Genomic DNA, 6,130 nt, shown 5'->3' on the forward strand with positions numbered 1-6,130 from the left:
AAAAAAAAAAAAAAGAACAGACAGACAAAAAAAAATACAACACTTAATCATTTCGGCTGCCTGGGACTTCCTGTTTACATTATTATGATTCTATAAACATTGAAGCAACTAAGTCACTTCAAGTACTATGATTACCTTCTCTTTCTTGCGAAGCTTTTTGTTTTTCCTGGAGTTAAATATTGCCTTATATTTTTTCTTTTCTATTTTTCTTAATATGCAATAACTGTGTTGTTATTGTTAGGTACCTTCAAGTCGGTTCCACCTCATATCAGCTCTAAATACAACTGAAGACAACACTGCCTGATCCCGGACCATCCTCACAATTGTTAAGTTTGAGTTGATTGTTGCAGCCACTGTGTCAATCCATTTCATTGAAGGTCTTCCTTTTTTACATCGACCCTCTCCTTTACCATAGATGATGTCCTTTTCCTGAGACTGGCCACTTCTGAGGAGAGGACTTGGTGTCAGAGTGGTAACTGCAAGGTCAGTAGTTCGAAGCCACCAGTGGGTTCCTTGAGAGAAAGATAGACTCTCTACTCCCATTGTGAGTTACAGTCTTGGAAACCCACAGGGGCAGTTCTACTCTGTCCCACAGGGCTGCAATGAGTCAGCATCTCTTCATGGCAGTGAGTTGGCCTCTCGATAACATGTCCTAAGCACATGTGAGGAAGTCCTGCCATCCATGCTTCTAAGGAGCATTTTGACTATATTTCTTCCCAAACAAATGTATTTATTCTTCAGACAGTCCATGGTACTTTGACTATATTTCTTCCCAAACAAATGTATTTATTCTTCAGACAGTCCATGGTACATTCTTCACCAGCACCACAATTCAAATGCATCAATTCTTCATTGGTCTTCCTTATTCAATGTCCAACTCCCACACACACATGAGGCAATGGAAATGCCATAGCCCTCAATGTGATATCTTGCTCTTTAACTCTTTAAAGAGGTCTTGTGCAGTAGATTTGCCCAATGCAATGTATCATTTGATTTTGACTGTTATTTCTAGGATCCAACAAAATGAAATCCTTCCATCTTGTCTCTTGTTTATCATGATGTCGTCTATTGGTCCCATTGTGAGAATTATTGTTTCCTTTGCATGGAGTTGTAATCACCTTGAAGGGCGCAGTCTTTGCTTTCCACCAGTGTTCCAAGTCCTCTCACTTTCAGCATGGAAGGCTGTGTCATCTGAATGTTAAAGATATCTTGTTAGCAAGCTTTCCCCCACTCGATGCTGACTCCCTCATATAATCCAGCTTCTTGGGTTATTTGCTCAGCCTGTGACTGACAAAGTATGGGGAAAAGATACAAGCCTCACATCTACCTTCCCTGATTTTAAACCAAGCATTTGCTTGTTCTGTTCACGGGATGATCTCTTGGACCGTGCATAGGCTCCACACGAGCATGATTATGAAATATTCTGGAATTCTCATCCTTTGAAATGTTATCCATAGATTTTTATGATCCACACAGTCAAATGCCTTTGCCTAGTCAGTAAAGCACAGGAAACATGCTCTTCTGATGTTCTCTGCTTTCAGCCAAAATCCATCTGATGTTAGCTATTCCTCATTCTACATCCTCGTCTGAACTTGGCAGTTACCTGTTGATGTGCTGTTGCAACTGTTTTTGAGCAATCTTCAACAGAAACGTACTTGCATGTAATAGCAATGATAATACTCAATAATTTCTGCATTCTTTGGAATTAATTCAAGAGCTGTGAAACTGCTTTCAACAAAGAGTCATGCACATCCATTGAGTATTCAGGCTTTATTGTTGTTGTTTTTTCCCCTAGTCCATTGGTTTATAGCTAGCTTAGTTGACTCCTTGGCTGGTCAGAATATAGCTATTCTCAGGATTCCGTCCACCATCACCGAGAATCTCTCCTTGCCATTCTCTGCTGCTAGAGATCTTTCCCTGTGTCCCACCATCTTCTGGGTGTATTTCCTTCTTGAAGTGGAGTACAGTCTCCACCAGTTTCTTGAGAAAGGATATGGGAAAGTCACCATTTTTAAAACCTGCATATCTTCACACACCTATGTCTTACCTTTATCTTCAATTGATGGTTTGTATAGATAAAGAATCCCAGGTACACCATAACTTTCCCTCAGGATTTTGAAAGCATTGCTCCATTATCTTCAGTCTTATTTTGAGAAACCATGATCTTTTGCATTTGTCTGATTGTTATTCCTTTGTAAACCTTTGTTTGGTTTGGTCTTTAACCATCAGTGTTTTGAAATTGCAGGAGGATGTACCTTTGTGTGGATGTTGTCTCCTTTATTGTGTAGAAACTGAACTAGCCCTTTCCATTGGAAAGCTCATGTCCTGCACTTCTGGGGATTTTTTCCTCACCTGCTCCTTTGATAACTCTCTCCTTAATGATCTGCTTTGATTCCCCAAGTCCAGGACCTCTCTGATTCAATTTATCTGTCGTATAAACACCTGAGTTCTTTTCAGTAGGCCTGAGATAGTTGCTTGGGTCTGTGGCATAAGAGAGGAGATCCTGGAGCCTAAGGGTTTCTTAGGACATGCCTTTAGCCAATTTTTCAGCTTTTAGGCAACCCCTCACTGCCAACTTCAAAGATTCCTGATCCCGTCAGTCAGCATTTCTGCAGAGCAAGTTGCTTGGGTTGACTGGATACTATTTTCGTAAGCAGTTTTTGCTTCAGTCTGTACTGATCTTCTGAGCATATATGCCTCTTGTGGGTCACTTGGACAGGCAGTGACTCAAGCCCCCGATTCCATGGTTTAATGTCACAGTCCTTTCAATAGACTTACCAAAGAATCCGGAGGTCAGCCTGGTTAAGCAGACCCATGAGGTTGTCAATATTCCAAGCACCTACCATCTTTCTGTTCTGCCATCCTTAGCATTGACCCTTATTCTCATGAGGGTTTCATCAGCAGCATCATAGAATAGTTACTCCACCTCCAGGCCCATGATCATGTTCTGAGCAGATGGAAGGAGAAAAGAAATCATGTTGCCAATCTTAGGAAGAAAATTCTCTTCAGTGGACCTCTGACACATGGTCCCATGCGGTCAGAGGGCTGGGAAATACTGTTGAATGAGCTGTGCACATTGCTGCCCCAGCCGAAACTGGGGTCTGCTAAAGAAGAAGAGAAAATGCCTATGCTACATAGGGTTGTCTTGAGAAACAAAACCAGTGACGCGCATATGCATATAAGAAAGAACTTTCTACTGAGAAATAATTTTCAAGGGTCTCCCAACCCAGTTCAACTCAAGCTATGAGTCCAATGCTAGCTGGAGCCCTCTTCAGACTCAGATAGCTGTTGACCGATGATGTAGAAAGATGATGTGGGATGCAAGGTGATTGTGGGATGCAGACTGGGTGCATCCAAGGACGGTGGGCTTGGCAGGATGCCGATAGCTCCCAGAGTCGTTGACCCACATGGGATCAAGCAGACACAGAATCCAAGCAAGCAGGGAGGGCAAAGAGAAAGAGAGTCCCAGTGCTACTCTTTAAAAAGGCCATATTCCCAAGGAGGAACCAGCCACCTAGTTACCACATGATTGGCCGGTTGGCTTCCACCCTTATCTCCACATAGGTACCATCAAGTTGACATAACACCTCACCACAATCTTTTACAGCTGTCCACTTAGATTCTGGTAGACATGTCTCCCTCCTGCTTTGCCTCTTCTCTCACTTTCTTTGTTCTTAAAGGTTTATTCTTGCTTCTCTGATGCTCTTGTGGTGGCGGGTTTTGGAAAGGAACAGAAGTAAAATGCATAGGAAGGGGTTTCAAATGTTTATGGAAAAATGGAATTGGAAAAAATTGGGGAGCAGATAAAAGTGATGGTTGAATACATGATAAATCTAATTAATGTCACTAAACTGTACAAGTGAATTTCTTTCATCACCCTTTCTTAAAAACCAAACTCACTGCCATCGAGTCAATTCCAACTCATAATGCCCCTATAGGGCAGGTAGAACTGCTCCTGTGAGTTTCCGAGTTGAGTTTCTGAGTCTCACCTGTGCAGTGACTGGTGGTTTCAGTCTTGACCTTGTGGCTAGTGCCCAATGCATAACCACTACTCCACTAGAGCGCGCTTCATCATCCTTAGCAGAAGCTTAATGTCCCCGGAGCATTAGACCCTCCTATTCTGCCTTCCTCCAACCTGTCCCAGGTAAACACTAATAAACCTCAGTCTTAATACACTTTTTTTCTTTATTAATACAGTATTTATTTGTCTTCCCTCTGTTAAACCCTGAGCCCATTTCTTTCCCCGGGCTGCCTGGGGGAGGTGCAGGGAAAGCAACATGTAGGGCAGACGAGACGTGGGACAGAGAACTATGGGAGGTGAAGCAGGCTCCTTCACAGGGCGAAGAGGAGGAGGAAGGCCACCATCAGGCAGAAAAGCCCCATGGCCTCCGAGAGGGCAAAGCCCAGGAGGGCGTAGGAGAAGAGCTGCTGCTTCAGAGAAGGGTTCCTGGCATCACCAATGATGAGCTCCCAAACCCAGTCCCCACTGGCATAACCAATGATGAAACTCCCAAACCCAGTCCCAGCTGGCATAACCAATGATGAAACTCCCAAACCCAGTCCCAACTGGCATCACCAATGATGAGGCTCCCAAACCCAGTCCCAACTGGCATCACCAATGATGAGCTCCCAAACCCAGTCCCAGCCAGCTCCAGAGCCTGCCCTCCAACTGTGGCAGCCCCGCCCCAGTGAACTTGGCGGCTGTGTCCATGTCCTTTGAGACGGTGCTGGGTTGGAAGCTGTGACTAGGGATGAGTGAGGTCAGGGAACGTGGGGCTGCCAAGCTGCTGAAGCGCTCGTCTGTCAGTGTCTCAGGCCGTTTCTGCACCAACCCATACAGTGGTCGGCTCAGAGCTGGGAGGTGCTCCTGACCAGGGAAGGGGTGGAGACGAATTTGGCGCGGGCGTACATTTTTAGGGGGTGAGGGGCAGTAGCAGGTGAGCTGTTCCTAGTGCAGAGAAGACAGAGTGGGGAGGGGCCGCTTTTCTATTCTAGATATTTCAAATAAATGGGATCATACTTTTAAAAAGAAGAAAAACAATTGAAATTTAATGGAAATTGCTTTTGAACTTCTTGAAGCATCCCCAGCCCTAACTGTATTTATTCTACCATGCTTAACCTGAACTTCCTCATACAGTTCTTAGGAATGATCAAGGTGGTTGTTGCCAATGAGTCAATTCCAACTCACAGCTACTTTATATACAGTAGAACCAAGCACAGCCTTATCATCCTCACAATTGTTACACTTGAACCCTTTGTTGTAGCCACCGTGTCCATCTACCTCTTTGAGGGCCATCCTCTTCATCATTGACCCTCTCCCAAGCATGATGTCCTTTTACAGGGACTGGTCTCTCCCGATAACTCGTCCAAAGTACACGAGACAAAGCCTTGCTGAGCATCCTGGCTTTAAAGGAGCATTGTGCTGTACTTGCTCTTCTGGCAGTCCAGCATGCACTAGTCTTCACCAGCACTGTGATCCAAGGGCATCGCCACTTCTCCATCTTCCATATTCTTTATCCAATGTGTACATGCATGTGACACAATGGAAAACACCAGGGATCGAGTCAGGACCCTTCACTCTAAAAAATGACATATTTGCCCTTTTATAGCAGATTTGCTCAATGCAATACACTAAGCCATTGGCTAACTTATTTCCTTATAGATGATTGGATTTCATGTCTTTCGCTAGGGAGAAAAATAAAGCTTACTCAGGTACTTCGGGCTTTCTTCTTCTCTTCTGCACATTTTTAGACAAGAAAAGGCTACCTGACAAAGTACTGTCTGAGCTTGTGTTCCAGCCATGCTCCTAAATGTTAAACTTCGGGTAAATGACATAGATAACATAACTTCTCTCTCTCTCTTCTTTACTTTCCTTTTCATCATTTGAATCTAGAGATTGGCAGACCCATGAAATAATTGCACTGCCATTGAGTCAATTATGACCCAGGGTGACCCTGTAGGACAAAGTAGAAGTGCCCCTGTGAGTTTCTGAAACGGTTACTCTTTGTGAGGGTAGAAAGCCTCATCTTTCTCCCCTGCAGCTGCTGGGGGTATTGAACTACTGACCTTGCAGTTAGCAGCCCAACTCAGAACCCACTGTCCCTCAAGGACTGTTTCCCATGAAATACTC

The 6,130-nt window shown here is 44.2% G+C and overlaps 1 pseudogene; it reads right to left on the reverse strand.

Annotated features, from left to right (window-relative positions):
• Positions 1-4,332: 4,332 nt before the first annotated feature.
• LOC101653283 lies at positions 4,333-4,926 on the reverse strand (annotated as a pseudogene).
• Between the last annotated feature and the right edge of the window lie 1,204 nt (positions 4,927-6,130).

Source organism: Echinops telfairi, unplaced genomic scaffold (genome assembly GCF_000313985.2).
Source record: "Echinops telfairi isolate 266 unplaced genomic scaffold, ASM31398v2 ScPeMD7_7469;HRSCAF=8507_0, whole genome shotgun sequence".
Taxonomy (NCBI): Eukaryota; Metazoa; Chordata; class Mammalia; order Afrosoricida; family Tenrecidae; genus Echinops; species Echinops telfairi.